The 18,398-nt window shown below is 49.1% G+C and overlaps 1 long non-coding RNA gene across 2 annotated transcripts; it reads left to right on the top strand.

Moving 5' to 3' along the window:
- Window positions 1-572: 572 nt before the first annotated feature.
- Window positions 573-16,629, top strand: LOC129493656 (uncharacterized). Of its 2 annotated transcripts, none has more exons than XR_008661183.1 (4): window positions 573-1,262; window positions 9,201-9,273; window positions 12,922-13,002; window positions 16,393-16,629. It is a non-coding gene; the product is annotated as an uncharacterized LOC129493656 (long non-coding RNA). The 2 variants fall into 2 exon arrangements; XR_008661182.1 differs by having other exon boundaries at window positions 12,922-13,006.
- The last annotated feature ends 1,769 nt before the right edge of the window (window positions 16,630-18,398 follow it).

The raw sequence follows: 18,398 nt of genomic DNA, 5'->3' as shown, positions 1-18,398 counted from the left end.
CCTAGGAGCTCGGCTGCACTCCCTGCCCAGCCCAGCGCCCTGCAGAGTTACCTGTCGGGGGCCCGTGCCCGTGCGGGGCCCTCTCGCCCACCTGCCAGCCGGGAGGGACTCCCAGCAGCCTGGGCCCGCTGGAGGCCTTCGTTCTCTTGACCGGTCACCTGTGGGTGATGCAGCTCTTGGCTAGGAGGACCTCAGCTGGGGGCGTCTGGGGGCTCAGTGGGGCCGGTTGACCTTTTCTCCGAGGTATTGTTGGCCTCCTATGACTCTTGTTGGACTTGTCCAGCTGCCAAGTCTGGCTTCAGAGGAACTGCCTCCTCCCCCCACCCCCCCTTATCCTGCTAGGTCTGGAAATAGACGCCTTCTTGCTCAAGCCACCTTTATCTGGTGGTTTCTGCTTACTGTGCGGGGTGGGTTGAGAGCAGAATTGGGGTCAGAGATGAGAGCGGAATTGAGGCAACGGGTGGTGGGGGGAGAGTGATGAGGGGAAGAACTCGCAGTCCACTTTTGGCTTGGTGGGATTTGCTGTCCAAGACCTTCAGGGAATAATTGAAGGCTTCGAGCCTGGCCCCCTCCTCCAGCCCCCGCCAGCGTATCTCCAGGCTGTGCAAGTCGGGTCTGTTGTGCCCAGGGGTGTCCCTCACTTGCGAGCTTTCTTCCCGGGACCTCCCTAGGAGCCGCGCCCCCTGAAGTCCAGAACCTCGTAGGCAGGTACCATGACCTATAAGACCTGCAGGGGCTCTGGAGGAGCCATGATTCGTGCAGAAACCCTGGTGTAGTAGTAGGGGGTGGGGGAGACTGTGGCAAAGTTAGGGGGCATGTGCCCCTTGTATTCACAAATGTAGCTTTGCAAGATGACAGTGCGCAGAAATTCTCCGGATCCTCAGACCTGTATCTTCCCGCTAGCTATGCTCACAGTCGGTAAACACAGGTGTCCTCCACTTTTTGAAAGTTTGCATCACACCCCTTTGCTGTTACTAGAGACCTGCATTACTACCCATTATTGCTAACAGAGAAATCTGAAGCGGATTTTCACTTTTATGTAAAAAGGTGAACAGTGAAAATACAGTGTTCAGCGTTCATTTTGCAGTGAGCCGTTACGGAGGGGTGCGTACCCTCAGCAGAGAGTGGCCCTGCGCGCTCCTTCCCCAAGAACCATACTCGGCATCTCAGCGTCAAGCCACCAGAGCTCTGAACTGTGTCTGTGGACGTCTGTGTTTTGTCTCAATTTATTTCGTGCATCTGTTAGCAAGATGTGTCCTAAGGTAATCAGAAAAGCCTAAGAAAGGTGATTTTTTTGGGTCTGGGAACCCTCAAAAGTTTTCCATATAAATTACTGGTAATTGCTTCTTCTCTTTATGCCATTTCGGTTTACCAAAGGTTCCATGGGAGCGCTCTACTTTTGTGTGTGTGTGTTTAAAGGTTTTATTTATTTATGCAAGAGAGCACAACGGGGGGGGGGGGGGGAGGGGCAGAGGGAAAGGGAGATGCAGACTCCCTGCTGAGCTGGGGGCCGGATGGGGGACTCCATCCCAGGATCCCAGGACTCCGGGACCAAGACCCGAGCCGAAGATAGACACTTAACCCCCTGAGCCACCCTGCTGCCCCAGGAATGCACTACTTTTGGAAAGCAGGGGAAACCTGTACTGGTTCTGTAGTGGCTGGGCCCTTCTCTAGGGCAGAGAAGTCCCCTGAGTTGCCCACCTGCCGGAGTGCCAAGGAAATCTGCTGGGCAGCTGCTTGCAGGGAGGGGTGAGGTTGAACTTGCTGGGAAGCTAGCTGGAGCGCGCTGGACTCCCTGCGACCGAGGCGCAGCCGCCTGCTGGGTGCTGCTGCAACTTGCTGGAGGTGGGAGCTCCCCTGCTGTCCCACATCCCAGCCAAAGGCCAGGGGGTAAGAAGCAAGTACTTTCCTCCACCCAGTGCCCCCTCTCGTGCCCTCTGCTGACAAGCCTAGCTCGCCAGCTGGCAAGGAAGAAAGGTTCCAGCATCACAGCCGAGCAATGGAGAATGCGTTCGGGAGGGCTTGAAGGAGGGTTCAGGGAGTGCTGCAGCGTTCTGCCTGGGACCCAGGCGCCCCTCCGGTCAAGGGGTCTGGGCCTGTGAGTTGAGCTACCGTCTAGGGACTGGCCGTCTAGGCAGGCACCACTGCGGTTGTGACCCAAGGCCGGTTCGGGGCTACAAGATCTAAAGTTTTCCCACCCAGTTTCATCATCAGTATTAGCATATTTCTAGGGGCACCGTGTTCCATTGACCACTGTCTCAGGCCCCTGTGGGCCATGTTTTTGTTTTTTTTTTTTTTAAGATTTTATTTGTCTATTCATGATAGACATAGAGAGAGAGAGGCAGAGACACAGGCAGAGGGAGAAGCAGGCTCCACGCAGGGAGCCCGACGTGGGACTCGATCCTGGGACTCCAGGATCATGCCCTGGGCCAAAGGCAGGCGCTAAACCTCTGAGCCACCCAGGGATCCCCTGGGCCATGGTATTTTGATTACCGGTACCTACGTGCTGTCCTTCGTGTCCCTGCCTGTGGCGGTTGGGTCCTGCCACCTGGTCGGGTCCTCTGCTCCTCCAGATCCAGCATCCCCAGTGAGGGCAGCCCATCCGCCCGTCTCATCCCCACCACTACAGCTACCTGCCATGGGGAGTAACCAGAGTCTTCCAAGGATGAGCGTGCTCCTCTCACTAATGTATTTCTTTGTGCCTTAGTGAAAATGTGTAGTTAGGAGATAAAGGTGCAGGTCGCACATGATAAATCGAGCCCGACGTTCCCCTCACCTTGTTAAATGGAGGCCATTTTTGAGTTTAGGTTTCCATCAAGCAATCCCATATGCTGTTAGAGCCACCTCCCGCTGCCCAAGTGGGTACCTGAAACCTGGATTCTCTAGTAACTTTATCATCATCAGTAAATTTGGTCTGACCTGGTGTTATATTCCATCCACTTTGCTCTAACACCCTTAGAATCCACATATGTTCTCCATATTTCTACAGATAGGTATTAGCAGAGCCCTCCTGGTTTCCTAGGTGTGCAAGCTGTTCTGCCGAGGGCACGGCGTGTACCCGTCCCTCTGACGCACCCTGCAGTGTGACCCTAGGTATGGGTCTGGTGGCAACAGAGGGTATTGTGAACGAGTGTCCCCCTATCAAGGCACCCACCTACCCTTGGCACGGTCATCACAGGACTTTCAAGCAAAGGAAGATTAATCTTCTAAGGCACCACGGGCCAAGCTCACGGGCGCAGAGTGACTCAAGGTTTAAGATGGTCAGTTATATCTGGGTCCGACCGCATGTCTCCACCCTGAGTTTCACGATCCTTTCCGGTCAATGCCCGGGCTTTCCCTTGAGAAAGGTGAGGCTGTGAATCCAACTGTTGTTCTCAACAAATGCAGTTAATGTTTCCGTGTGACTTTTAGCAATAGCCCTGTGACTACGACAACGGGCTTCCTGAGAGCGGTCCCTGAAGATCTCCGGTTCTCACCATGACTACTCATTTTCCTGTAAGCACTCTGGTGCACTGGAGAGGCTCCGTCCCACATCGGGGTTTCTGTGGCATCATTAGCACCATAAGAAGACGAGCTCAGCAGCTGCCGGGGCTCCAAGGCACTTGCTTCGCTCAGGATCACAATCAGCCCGAGGTGACAGCTCCATTAATTCTTAGGCCAGTGCACGGCATGGATTACTGGCTTCCCATTTCCCACTGGTAACGGGCTCATCAGGAGGCTGTTGAGTACGACAGGTGTCAGGTGAGGAGTACGAGTCACTTCCCAAATCCCACCTGTGCAAGCCTATCCCTTGTGATTACTCCTGGTACCGTGTGGTACCAGTCAGGGGCCAGTCCGGCAGAGAGGAACCATCCAGAATCTGAACAAAGCAGGTTGGATATAAAGAATATCAGCTATTTCCAGGGATTTAACTACTATGTGGAGATGAAAGAAGATTCTAAGGAATGCTCCGAGGGACAGTACCGAGGAAGGAACAAATCTGGGAGGAAGCAATCCCTCCCTAAGGGTGTGGAGATTGAGACCCTGTTGGAGATGGTGCCGTTTCAGCTCAGCAGATGGCAGAGGAATTTGATGGGCTGATCCGGACTGGAGGCGGGCCGTGTTTGTCGGGGCAAGAGTGGGGAAGAACTATGAGCCAGCAGAAGGGAGAACCCTGCCACTGCCCACCCCCAGGTCCCAAACCCCCAACAGTGTGGGGTGTCTGCACGATTCTCCTGGAAGGGAGGTGCCGTCAGACTTGCTGAGAAGCCTGCTGGGGCACGGCTGCCCTTGCTGCGGAGCTGCTGGGGAGCTGCTGGGGAGCCCTCCCCCCCACCGGGAATCCGCCGTGTCACTAGGTGTGCAGCAGCCCACCGAGGGTCTGGGGAACAGGGAGGAGGGAAAGCAGGCGGGAACCAGGGAGGCAAACCTGCTGCTCCCCGACCCTCCTGCTCCCTCTCCCAACAGAGCCAGGGCCGCATCCTCTGGCCGGGCCGTGGAAAGCGCCAGTACTGCTGAGAGGCAAGCCCTTTACGCCGGTGCAACCAACTCGTTTTACCAAGTTAGGGTACCTTGATGGACAAAGACCAACCTATGTGGCCAGAGAAAAGAAACACTGGCCCATCGCACTTAGGCATAGATGGGAAATCCTGAAGAAAACCCAGGAAACTTGCTTTAGTGATACATAAAACACGGCGCGTTAAGACCGCGGGGCTCATCGCAGCAGCAGGGGGCTGCACACCGGGCCGTGCTCCCCTTTCATGGGATGGGGCTGTTACAGGGACCCACGGCCAAGCCCAGGCCTGCCCTTCCCTGGGGGAGCGCCGTCCCCGGCTGCTGTTCCTCGAGGTTCCGGACCCCTTGGGCATGTGGGTGCATGTGGGTGACCACAGGCTCTGCCGTGGGGCCAGGGGAATACAAGGCGGCAGAGCTGGCGCGTGAAGAAGAGCTTCTTGCCGCTCAGAAACCTTCATCTCGGGGCGCCTGGCTGGCTCAGTGGGCTAAGCATCTGCCTGCGGCTCAGCTCATGAGCCCGGGGTCCTGGGATTGAGCCCCCTGCTCTTATGCTCTCACTTGCTCGTTCTCAGATAGATAAATAAATAACATCTTAAAAAAAAAAAAAAGAAAAGAAAAACCTCTGTCTCGGGCTGTTAGGTGGCAAACTTCTAACTTTTTTGAGCTAGTACACATTCTGAGGTGAGTGTGTGTTTTGGCTTTTCCTTAATAATGTTTATGTTATAGAGCAAATTATATATTTTACTGTATTTCCAGATTAAGGGATAAAAGTTATGTGATCATCTCAGTGGATGCAGAAAAAGATGTTTAAAAAAAAAAACCCTTGATAACTGGGAATGGAAGCAGTTATCTTTGTTCTGACACAGGTTACTTGTAAAAAAAAACCTACAGCAAGCATGCTAACGGTGAGACATTTATTTAAAGCTTTGGTTTTGAGTTGGGGGCACTTGGCAATTAACAAAAATAAATAGGTGGTGTAAAAATCAGAACGGTGAAAACAAAACTTGTTATTTGACTATATATATAGATTAATCTCTATATATAAAATCCTAAAGTATATACAGATAGATTATTAGAATAAGCAAGAAAGTCTACAAAGTCACTGATAAAAATCAGTGTGGGACACCTGGTGGCTTAGTCAGTTGTGTTTGACTCTTGATTTTGGTTCAGGTCGTGATCTCAGGGTCGTGAGATCGAGCCCCACATTGGGCTCCATGCTTAGTGTGGAGCCTGCTTGAGATTGTCTCTCTCCCTCTACCCTTTCTCCCCTGCCCCCCCCCCCAAATCAAGTCTTCTCATCCTCTACATCAAAACCAGGAAATTAGAAATTAAAGATTTAAAAAGGTGCAGCTTACAGTGGCATGAAAAGCAAGTACCCAGGACTGTGCACGGCAGAAGGCGGGCAAGGTATCTTTGAGAAACATCAAGATCCAAAGAGACTATATAAAAATGTCAAATTTCTCTACCTCGAGACTTAATGAAATTCCAATGAAAATGTTTACTGGTTTCCTTTTTGAATTTGGAAGGCAATCCTAGTAATTATAAGTAATGTAAAGGGATGAAGCTAGCCAACTGGCTCTGGAGAAACAGATGCTGGGAGTCTTGCTCCACTTGACTTGAGGACTTAGCCTATGGCCGTGGTACAGGTGGAGAGTGGTGTTATGTACAGGGACAGACGCATGGACCAGTAAGACCAGTAGGCCGGCACACAGAGCCGAGAAATAGATCTGCGGGTCTGTTTGTGCCTGACTCATGATGCAACCGGCTTCAGTGAAAGGGTTCAGTGCGTGGCCGTGGATGTGGGGACGGACGCTGGCTCTGACCCTCCTGGTTCCAGAGGAGGCCTTGGGTGGCCAGTGGGGTCCCGTTCAGGCTGACTCTCAGCACGGATGCTGAGGCTCGGGGAGGTGAGGAGGGGCGGCTGGCCGCAGTCACTCCACCCACAGGGTGGGCCCGGGGCCCCCAGCCTGAGCCGCACCCCACGCCCCTGCTCCAGCTTCACAGTGACTGTCAGGCCCCAGACGAGGCTGTTTTCTTGGGGAGTAGGTTAGAGTGGGGGCTGGTACTTCCTAGGGAAACCGGTGTCCTTCGACTGGAAGGAGCTTCCTGTTTCCTTTGCGGAGATCCCGGGCATGGCCGATGGGAGGTGCTTCCTAAAGCTGCTGAGGGAAGGAATGAATGAATGGATGAACGAATGAAAGGTGTGTTCTGACGAAAACGAGCTCATCGTATGGCCTGAAATGGCCTGCAGAGGATGCCTTGCTGAGGACCAGAGGCTCCCCCAGGCTCCTCTCCCCAGGTGTGAGTCCGCGTGTCTGGGGCCCGGGAAGGGGCTTGGAGGACGCGTGGCTATGAGACCCCGCAGGGGCTCGCCTGCTGCTGCAGAAGGCCACGAGCCCCTGTGCCGTGGGGGTTCCAGGGCCTGGCGCAGCGGGAGTTCCGAGGCTGGCAAGCCCTACCTGACGCAGGTGCATGCGCTACAACTACATCACCGCGCAGGAGCGGCAGGGTTGGGCGACTTGGGGACAGACCTTGAGCATTGCCAGGTCCAGCTCAGTCCTGCCCCCAGGCTCACGGCCGTCGGGAGACAAGGCGACCGCCGCCTTACGCCGGGCAGGTGCGGGGGCTCAGAGGGCATCGGGCAGGGAAGCGGCTGCCCTGCAGGCCTCGGGGCAGGTGGGCGGGCTCTGGGTCCCTTACATCACCCTCTGCAGCCCCTCGCCCTCCCGGCCTCCCCGTGTCCACCTCTGGGTGCTCCTGCAGGGCGGGCACAGCATCCTAGCTCCTGTCCTGCCTCCTGTCTGTCCTGCGGCCTGCCACCTTCTGCGCCCAGCGAGGAGGAGCTCCCCCGAGGGCAGCTCCACCCCCTCCTGCCCTGTAGACACCTCCAGCTCCTCAGTGGCCCCACCAGACCTCCCCCCACTTCTGGGGGGAGTCACTTCCCCTCCCCTCCATGCCCTGCTCCTCCCCACAAGCTGTGCTGGGAATCCCCTGGGAGCTACTCCCACCCCCTTCTGCCGGGAAGCCTTCCCTTCCCTCCCCGCTGAGTGTTGTCCCCGGTGCTCCCCGAAGCCTGTGCTCTCCCCACCCCAAGCATTTGTTGTAGGGCTGTGAGGGCAGGGTTGTGGTCCTCACACTGTGGGGGGTTGGACCCGGTGCTCCGGTGCTCAGTGAATGCTTGTAGATGGAGCTGCTTGGGGGGATGTGCTCAGGGGGTCCGCCTTATAGACAACCCCCCCCCCCCGCCCAGTGTTTGCCTGACAGTAACTTAAAGACTTTCATTTCTTCTCGAAGGTCCCTAGGACCAGATAATCCTTACCCTGATTAATTAAAGCTTTAAAGAACCCAGGACTTCCTGATGTATGGAAATGGGACATTTCTGAACAAGAACCTTTCTTATCGTCCAAGACTGATGGTGCTGAGATGACAGGTCCCTTGCTTCTTGCTGTGAGAGAGGGTAAGGTTCTAGAAGGATTTCTACTCAGGAGAGCACCCATTCCATAGCCTCCGACGGTTGAAATCCTATAGGGTTGCCAGACTGAGTACAGGAAGCCCAGTTAAACTTGAATTTCAGGTAAACCCCAAATAATTTTTTTTAGTATCGCTATTTCGCATATAATATTAACATTTAACTGGACACCCTGGATTTTTATCTGCTAAATTGGGCAATTCTATTTGGAATAAGCTTGGGAATAAAAATAAAGATTTTATGAATATGTAATTCTGCCAGTGGGAAATCTGTCTTATGCATAAGGATGGTGAATATTTTGAAGAGCAAACAAAGTAATCAGACCTTGTTTTGTATTTGTGAAATCTGAATGAAACTCTTCCAAATTAGCTTTAAAATACATCTGAAAAGCATCAGTGACTTCCTAGGTGCCTACCATCTATGCATCTGGTGATGCTGTTATAAATGTCTGAAAAATATGAATGTTTAGCAAAATATTTCCATAAAGCCCAGTTTATTGTATTTACCTGTGTGTGTGTGTGTGTATATATTTTTTTTCTTTTTTTTTACTTTTTCTGTCATTATATTTTCCTTCCTGATGTTCTAAGAGCCTTTGTTTCTCATTTCCTTTCTACTTCAAGAGCTTCCTTTAGCCATTCTTCACACCTGGTCTGCTGGTGACAGACTCTCTGAGTTGTCCTTCATGTGAGGATGTCTGGGTAGCCCCCCCCCCATTAAGTTTTGAAGATATTGAAAGATTTGAAGATGGTTCTTTTCTTTCAGTGCTTGCCAGATAAGGTGCCACTTCATTCTGATCTCCATGGTTTTTGGTGACAAATCATGTCATTTCAATCGTTTTTCTCCTATAGGTAAGACGTTTCTGGGGGCACCTGGCTGGCTCACTTAGTAGGGTGTGCAACTCTTGATCTTGGTGTCATGAGTTTGCACCCATGTTGAGTGTGGAGATTGCTTAAATAAATAAACTAAAAAAAACAAGGTGTTTCTGTCTTGCTGCTTTCAAGGTGTTTTCTTTGTCCTTAGCTTTGAGAAGTCTCATGATGTGTCTTGATGTAGATTTTTGGGTTCATCCTTTGTGGTGTTTGCTTAGCTTCTTGAATCTGTAGGCGTGTATGTGTGTGTGTGTGCGCGTCCCTCCCTCTTCCCAGGACTTGGATGACATGAATGTTGCATCTTTCATTACCATCCCACATGTCCCTGAGACTGTTAATTTTTGTTGCTTGTTTCCTCTGATGTTCAGGTTGGAGATTTCTACTGTTCTCTCTTCCAGTTCACCAGTTCTCCCCTTTCCTGTTCTGCTGTGGAGCCACCCGGTGAGTTTTTAAAAAGCTTTGGTTATGGTATTTTTCAGTTATAAAATATCCATTACTTTGTTCATATCTTCTGTTTCTTTGTTGAGGCTTCTGTTTTGTTTTTTTTTCCATTTATTTCAAGTGAGTTCATAGTTCCTTACTGAAGCATAAAGTATGATGGCTGCTTCAAAAGCCTTGTCAGATAATTCCAGCACATATGTCATCTTGCTTGACTGTTTTTTCCTCCTATAAGTTGAGGTTTTTCTGTTTCTTGGTATAATAGTGATTTTTGGTTGTATCTTGAACATTTTGGGTATTTGGGATTTTATTTAAATCTGTCTTCGCAGGCAACTTCTGAGGTTCCCTCGTCACTGAGGGAATGGGGTGTGGGCCTTGTTACTGTCAGATGGATGGAAGTCTAGGTCCCCTTCTTGGCCTCTGGTGACACTCTAGAGGATGGAGAGGATACCTTCTCAGAAGCCTTAGGGGTGTGGGGTGGCAGGGTGGTCACCTCATTAACACTGGGGTAAAGTCCTGACTCCCTACCAGGCTTCCTCTGACACCACCATGGTGTGTGTGTGTGTGTGTGTGTGTGTGTGTGTGTGTGTGTGTATGCACATGTGCTGATCTCCTTTGGACTAAGTTTATATCTTAGCATATCAGCCATCTCAGGGGAGGCCCTAAACCCAGGCCTACCTTGTCATTGATACTTAGAAGGACCTTAGATTTCAAGCATTATCTTAATCTTTATAGAAAACAGGATGAAAACCAAAAGCAATAGGTTCACAGAGCCAGGATGGGCAAGCAGAAGGCCCCTGGGGGCTGGTTATAGTGTTTGAGTCCTACAGGGTCTTCCTGCCGAAGGAGACAAGTGCACCTGCTCTAATGTGAGTCTTCCTGTGGGCAGAGGGCTACTAGGAGGGTTTGGAGGCTCTGGGTCCAATGTCACCTGGGTCTCTAGCCTTGGGCAAGGTATCTATGCCTGGGTCCTATTTTCCTTATTAAATCAAGAGGAGGAACTGACAGTCTCTGGTGAGTAACTAAGCATCTTTGGCGTTCCCCATCCTTGTCTGTGGTGGCAAAATCAAAATTAAGGAAGCCTCAGAAGAGTGCAGAAATTGGATTTACCTAGTGATTAAGCACAGGGAATTTATGTGGGAGTTTGAATCCAGCGTAATGAACAGGGGAACAGAATGACACCTTGGCCATCAGCACATCATAAGGTCATCATCAATGCCTGTTCTTGACTCTAGAAATAATAAACATTCCCCCCCTCATCCCCAAACCCTTAAAATCTAAATCAACTTTATAAGTCATCCAGTTCTGACACTGGCCTTTTGTGGGTGATTTTGGGGACAGGGACTCTGGGGAGGGCTCACAGCTCATTCTCTGGGCTGGGTCCTGACCTTGTCCTGGACAGGCCCAGGGAAGGGACTGTGTTCCTGAGGCATTTCCACAGACCCAGGGCTGGTGCCAGGTGTTCCAGGCCACTCAGGGACCCTGCACTGTCTTCTAATATCATACGAGTCCAGGACAGAATGTGCTGGTAACTAATAGAACAACAAGGTGCAAATTGGTATTTGGACAGAGAAGGATTTTCAGGTGCTCTGGGGAGAGGAATCTTCGAGTCCTTTCACCTAAATAAGAAAGTTTGAAAAAGTTAAAAAAAAAAAAAAGGCCATCAGTGGGCAGCATGAACTGGCTGTCTAATGAAAGAGACAGTGATGAGAAAGGCCCTGGTCACTTCCCTGTCCTGGGTGTGACACGTCTGGACGCATCGTCTCCATTGGAGCAAGAATTGCCTCAGCACCCCCGAGCTTCCAGTGCGCCTGTGCTGTCAGCCTGGCGGAACTGGTCCAGTTGCGGTACGAGTGCTCACAGTCCTGCATTCAGTTCAGCAGATGCTTGGGCCCCGTGCAGAGCTAGGGAAGGGACAGCTGCCAGAGCCCCAGGGACTTTGGGCCCTCAGGGCTTTCAGGGTGGAGGCGCTCTGAGCAGCACGATGCAAACTTACTTCTAGCAAGAAAGGGCAGTTTGTCAGCAATCCCCCTTGTGGGAGTGGATCGGAGCCTCCCCGGGGTTCCTATCTGCCCTGCAGGGGAGGGGCTGAGTGGGTTGCCCCCCATGTGCAAGAGCCTCGGAGAAGGGCAACTTTAGCCGCACCGCCCACACCATTCAGTACAGACCTCAGCTGGGGCTCCAGCGAGTGAAAGGTGGCCCTCATCCTGAGTTTTATTGTTCATGTGTTGGTCCTTTATTGTGTAACTTGGCCTGATGTAGGGCTGAGAAAATGCATTGTCTTATTTCACCCTTGACATTTTTATTGCAGGGAATTTTCAAATCTGTGGGAAAGACTGTTCAGGCTACTTCCTTGGGAATTATTTAAAGAGAGACAGGTTAGCTACTGAATGCAGGGAGAGAGGAAAAAAGCGAGGGAGAAGAGAGAAAGAACGTGCGGGAGGAGAGGGGTTTAAGTACGGAACCCCTGGTCACAGCATTTTACTTCTCTGCTTGTTCTGAGTATCATAATTTTCTAAGCGAGATGTACTTTCCCGATAGTGTTTTCCCCCCTCCTTTCCGTTAATCAGATGCGAACTGAGCCTCCCATTCCTTCAGTGTCCCCAGCTCTGTGACCTTGGCCATGTCTCTTCACTCCGCTGGGCCCGTGTCTCTTCATGTTTAAGGGGAGACCGAGAACGTCCTCCACTGCTTAGGGTTATTTCAAGGGTCAGATGAACCCAAGCAGGGGATGCTGAGGAAGGAAGTACTGTTTAATGGGGCACGTATTAAAGTGGGGGGTGGGTGGGGAGGACTCCCAAGGGGAAGCCACACCTAGCCAAAATCGGAGAGTTTACTAGGAGAAGGGGCAGGTTTGAGGGTGGGGGAAGAGGGGGGGATCTTGTGCAGAGCCCCATGGTGGAAGGGTGCCCACTAACCCCAGGGGCTGAGAGGAGGCAGGAGGGAGAGAGGAGCAAGGGAACTGTGGAGACCAGCAGGTGGAGACTATGGAGTGTCCACTGGGCCAGGGTGCTCACCCTCATCCCATGAGCCTCTGGAAGTCACCTAATGGTTTTAGGGAAAGTCACAATGGGACTTGAATTTTGACAAGAGTTGTACTGGCCACAAGAGCCAGCCTTGACGTCTAGGCGGAGGGGAGGCAACGACTTGGCTATTTCCTGAGGCCCGTGTGGATTCTGCAGCTTGGATTGGCGGTGGTTGGCACGGCGGGAGGGGACTGGAGAAGAGTGGGCTGATGTTAGATAATTAGATAATTGCTTAGGGAGTCGGGTCTTCTGGTCTTGGTGACTGATCACCCGATGTGGTAAGGAGGAGGGAGGACTGTGGCTCGATTTCTACTTCATGCAACTGGATGGAATCTTTCATTCACTGGTATGGAAGCTACTAGATCAGGTTTGGACTTGGAAATGTTCAGTTTGAGGTATCTTTGAGACACCTTAGTGAAAAATGTAGAACAGGTAACGTTGGATGTATAATTTTGAGTTCAGGGTTGAGATCTGGCCCCATTTTTTACCTTTGCCTGTGTCTACACTGACCGCCATGTGGCTTTTCATTGAAAGTGAGAGTAAACGTCCCAGACCCTTGACTGGAGGCTCAATTCTCTTCCACAAAACTTCACCCAACTCTTCTCAACCCCTCATTTCCTCCCAGCTGTGTCCACCAGATCCTTTCCTTCCTGTGCGTGGTTCAGACTCCTCCAAGTGTGCTGCCCTCAAAGGAGGCTCTTCAAAGGTCTGTAAGTACGATCGTCAAGTGTTGTCCCTCTCCATCTTCAGATCTAAGCTATCGGCTCCCTACATCTAACACACAGCAGGGGGACAGGCGCTGCATAGCCACTTCGATATTCCTCTCTAAAGAGGGGGACCTGGGAGGCCCAAAGGAGTCACTGATCCAGAGCAATTCTGTCATCGCGCTGGGCAAATGGTGGAAGCTCCTTGATTAGGTCTCAGGGCCCAGAAATGATTCTTCAGAGTGCTTGGCTCTGTCCTTTGGCTTCTTGGCTCTATCCTCTGAGTCTTCCTTCCTTTTTCTGTGAAAGATGGTGCATTTTTGCATTGGGGCAGTTTTCAGAGCCTTATTTCTGTCAGTGGAATTTGGGGATCAAATCAGTTCCTTTTTCTTTTTTTAAGATTTTATTTATTTATTCATGAGACACACACACACACACACACAGAGAGAGAGAGAGAGAGAGAGAGAGAGAGAGAGAGAGGCAGAGAGAGAAGCAGGCTCCGTACAGGGAGCCCGGCATGGGACTCGATCCAGGGTCTCCAGGATCAGGCCCTGGGCTGAAGGCAGCGCTAAACCGCTGAGCCACCCGGGCTGCCCCAAATCAGTTCCTTTAATTTGGTTCTGCTTCTATCCCTTTCAGTCTAAGCTGGCACTGTCTTTGCTGATGTGATTCCAACTACAGTGTTGGCAGCTCACATGTCAATCTCACTGGGGGTTCCCTTCATTAGACAGCTACATTCACAAGTCTCTTCTGGATAAGCCTTTTCACTTTGTTTCTTCCTTCTTTTGGTTGAATTTGTTGTTATTTTTAAATTTCTTGAAATGGAGACTTTGGTGATTGATTTTTAGCCTTTCCCCCCCTCATTTATGTGCATTTAAACCGATACAGTTTCCCTCTGAGCATCCCTTTGACTTTAATCTGTTAAAGTTTTTCTTTTTGAAGATTTTATTTATTTATATGAGAGAGAGAGACAGAGACAGAGAGAGAGAGAGAGAGAGAGAGAGAACACAAGCAAAGAGAAGGGGTAGAGGGAGAGAGAGAGACAAAGAAGCAGACTCCCTGCTGAATAGGGGCCAGACACAGGGCTTGATCCCAGAACCCGGAGATCATGACCTAGCTGAAGGCAGACACTTAACTGACTGAGCCACCCAGGTGCCCCAATCTCTTAAGTTTTGGTATGTTCTACTTTCATTTTCATTTACTTCAAATTCACTGATTTACATTATTTTTTAAACTCACAGGTTATTTAAAAGCAGTTTTAAATTTTCTTCACAGTTGTAGGTTAATTCCAATATAATCAGAAAACAGAGAATGCAGTGTGTTTATTTAAAATTGTCGAGATTTCAATATGTTGCTCAAGTCTTCTATATATTTATTGAGATAATTGCTTATTTTATGCATTTTGGATAGTTGTTAAAGAATTTCATTTTGATTGTGGATTAATCTACCTTCTATTTTTGTAATTATTTGCTATGTATATTTAAAGATTTATTTATTTATTTTTAGAAAGAGAGAGGGGCCAAGGGAGAGAGAAAGAAGCAAACTCCCTGCTGAGCATGGGGCCCAACTTGGGGCTGGATCTCATAACCCTGAGATCATAACTTGAGCTGAAACCAAGAGTCAGATGCTTAACTGACTGAGCCACCCAGGGACCCCAATTTGCTTTATATATTTTAAGCATATATTATTAGGTGCATACAAATTTGGAATTGTCAATACTTCTTGACCCTTTTATGAAAGATTCCTCTTTATGCTTCTTGCTTTTGAGTTTAATTTGATATTAGTAAACTTCACTGGCTTTCCTTTGGTTAGTGTTTGCATAGTAGATCTTTTTGAATGCTCCTTTTACTTTCCCATTCTCTGTATCCTTATATTTAAGATGTATATCTTGTAAGTGTCAAGCTTCATTTAATTGAACTTTGTATTTTTATCCAATCTGATAGTTTATCTTTTAATTGCTGTATTTAACAAAATTACATTTATTAAAATTGCGATATATTTGGGCTCAAATCTACCTACCATGTAATTTTTTTCTTTGTTCACATGTCAAATGTTCCTTGTCCCAAATTTCTCTTAAAATGATTTTCTGTATTTTCATCTGTAGTTTTCTTTCTGTATTTCATTTTCTACTGACTTATCTTCCATTTCTTTATTTCTCTCTCCACTGGTGTATAATCTGCTTTTAAAGTAATATATGGAGTTTTATTTTTTAAATATTATTTCCCTCTTTTATCAATGAGGTATAATTTAGGGGCACCTGGGTGGCTCAGTTGGTTAGGTAGCTGCCTTTGGCTCAGGTCATGATCCCGGGGCCCTGGGAACAAGCCCCTCGTTGGGCTCTCTGCTCAGCTCTCTCCCTCTGCCTGCCACTGCTCCCCCTGCTTGTGCACTCTCTCTCTGTCAAATAAATAAAATCTTCAATGAGGTATTACTTATATATGATAAAGTGCACAAATCCTGTGTTTAGCCTAATAAATTGTTACATACACATGCACACACACGCACATCTTTGTCTATCTCAATCTCTATATCATCTTTGCTTATATTCATATCAAATAATCAACTGTATCAGGATATTTTATGTTCCTAGCATCCCAGAGTCTCCCTTATGTCTGTCACATATGATATTTCCTCAGAGATAACCTTTTTTTTTAACCTCTATCACCATGGATTAGTTTTGTCTGTTTTTGAATTGTCTATAAATGAATTCTTTAGTATATATTCTGTTATATCTGTGTTGTTTACTCAACATTATGTCTTAATTCATCCATGTTTTGTGTAGCAGTAGTTTTTTATTGTTATGTAGAAATCCACTATACAAATATGCTAAATTTTATTCATTTATTCTCATTTTTTTTAAGGTGGGAGAAACTTTTTAAAAAGATTTTTATCTATTTATTCATGAGAAACACACACACAGAGAGAGGGAGAGAGAGAGAGAGAGAGAGAGAGAGAGAGAGAGAGAGAGGCAGAGACAGAGGGAGAAGTAGGCTCCTTGTGGGGAGCCCAATGCGGGACTTGATCCCAGGACCCTAGGATCAGGACCTGAGCCAAGGGCAGATGCTCAAACACTGAGCCACCCAGGTGCCCTGGTTTATTGTACTGTTAACGGACATTTGATTTATTTCTACGCCATTATTCTCTTGTGACTTTTTCTCTTGATCTTGTGTCCATTGTGTCTGGTAATTTTTGATTGAATGTTGGGCATTGTCTCATAAATTGATGCAGTTCTGGATGATGTTATCTTCCTCTAGAGAGGTTTCACTTTTGCTTATGCTAGGCAGTTAGATTAGGGTCAGACTGATTTAATTTAATCAGGTAGTGAACTGATTTGAGGTGGTTTAAAGTCCTATAAGGCCAAGTCAATGTCTGGATTATCTTTTTTTTCACAGGTATGCTCCTTGATGCAGCCTGAACTCCAGTTACTCCACAGCCTAGTGACAGTGCCTGAAGCTCTGCTTGGCTTCTCAGACTCTTGGCTTTTATTGTCTCCATGGCCTGTCAGCCCATGGGCTGCTGTTGGCACATAAGCAATCACTTTGAAGAGATAAGTGATGAAGAGTGTCGGGGTCACTTCTGTGCATTCTTCTTGTCTCTCAAGGTCCTCACGCTTTGGCTAAATAAGTACCTTGAACCACAGTGGTTGTTGCTGTTTTTTTCCTCTCAGACCTATGAGATAGATGAGAATCTGCTTCTCCTACTCACAGCCACTTTCTGCTTGGCTTCCAATCCTCTCAAATCCATGCTGCTTAGGAATTTCCAAGTACCTGGATGGTGGGAGCAGCACTCAGTGTCAGACTCACATCAGTCAGTTTTCTTTTCCCTGGGATTGTTGTGTTTCATCCAGCTTTTCTTATTATTTCTGGCACAGAGTTTGGTTTGATACAAGCTACTCTGTCATGCTAGAGCAGATTGGTGGAATAATTCCAGGCACCTTGTTTCAGCATCAGTTTTCATTCTATCAGATGATTCTTAAATTTGATTTTCCTAATTGTCCAATGAAATAGTTAGCTAGTTATTGTCCCTACTTCACATGTGGGGGACGCTGAGGCTCATAGGACTAAAGTGGTTGAGGGGGTTTCTATCATTGATATGTGGTGGGGTCATCTGGAACCCTTACTCAACACTGAGGCCCACTTGCACTGTACCTGACACCATTTAAGAGAACCCAAACTGTGTGCAGGGAACAGGAAACAGCAGTAATCGAAGAAGGGGAACCTGGTGGGTGGTGGTTCAGTCACTGAGTTAAAAGGAAGGTACTCAGTGAAACATGAGTGAAATTCTCTATAAACAAATGCCATGTGGATGCAATTATTTTCACTCTAAGCGACTGGGAAGTCCCAGCAGCAAATAAACCTGCTCCATGTGCAGTGAATGTGGCCATCACCACCTCCTTTGAGCAGAGGTGCTGAGAAGCAGAGCTGGAGACACCAGCCCCGGTGGAACTGAGGTTCGGGGACTGTGGGGTGCCCTCTGCTGGTTGGCTGCTTCATGATTGCCTCTTCAAATGCGAAGGGTGGCATTGAAGGGCAGATCATAAGCTTTTCTCCCTTCTGGTGTTGGTGGTTGGCACAGTGATTTCATGGGCAGAGTGCCATTTATCCATCTTTCCTGAGAGAAGTACCAACCCACAGGTGAGGAAGTGGAGGCTCTGCAAGGATGTGGCATCCCTGAGGCACAGAGCCTGGTCTGAGCCACACTGATTATCCTCTCGGGAAAGGCAGCAAAGGGGAAGGACCCCCTTTATTGTTTTTGTACATCTGTGAGGGAAAGTAAGCCCCCTCAGGTGGCTTCCTGGGAGTCCTCTGAGCTCTGCATATTCCATGGTGGCATGAAGAATAGTCTGGAGGATCTGGGGAGGCTGATAGGGACCTGGCCTCCAGGGAGTGTTTGAAGGAAGCACAAGAGAATGGGTAGACAGCTCATATCTGGTAAGAGATGTGATAGAAGCCATGCTCGTCTGATCATCTCGCACATTTGCTGCACTGGTGCCTTTGCCGAATATGAGGTCATCATCTCAGGACAGGTGGTGTTAGGTCCCCTAGTTGCCACACGTCACCTGGAGTCCCCTTTGCTCTGGGCCTCTGTGAGTCTGTGTGTGGTCTCCTGGGAACCCCTCCCTCAGCCCCGTCAGCACATGGTACCAAGGTCACCGGGAATCCCGTGAGGGTTGACTGGGGTGCCACTTTCCTCTCAGACACTCACTCTCCACATCTCTCACATGAGCACTCTGGTCCCCTTCAGGGAGCCAGGAAGCTCCAAGTGTTTATGGCAGGTGCAGATCCAGGGGCCACACTTCTGTGGCCTCACTGACTGTTCCTGGAGCCCCCTCAAGCCATTCACACTTCCTGCCTCATGCCTCAGGTTCCCGGGTGAGGATGTGCCGTGTTCGACATTC

This window comes from Nyctereutes procyonoides, unplaced genomic scaffold (assembly GCF_905146905.1).
Source record: "Nyctereutes procyonoides isolate TBG_1078 unplaced genomic scaffold, NYPRO_anot_genome, whole genome shotgun sequence".
Classification (NCBI taxonomy): Eukaryota; Metazoa; Chordata; class Mammalia; order Carnivora; family Canidae; genus Nyctereutes; species Nyctereutes procyonoides.
This window is presented reverse-complemented; position numbering and strand designations above follow the sequence as displayed.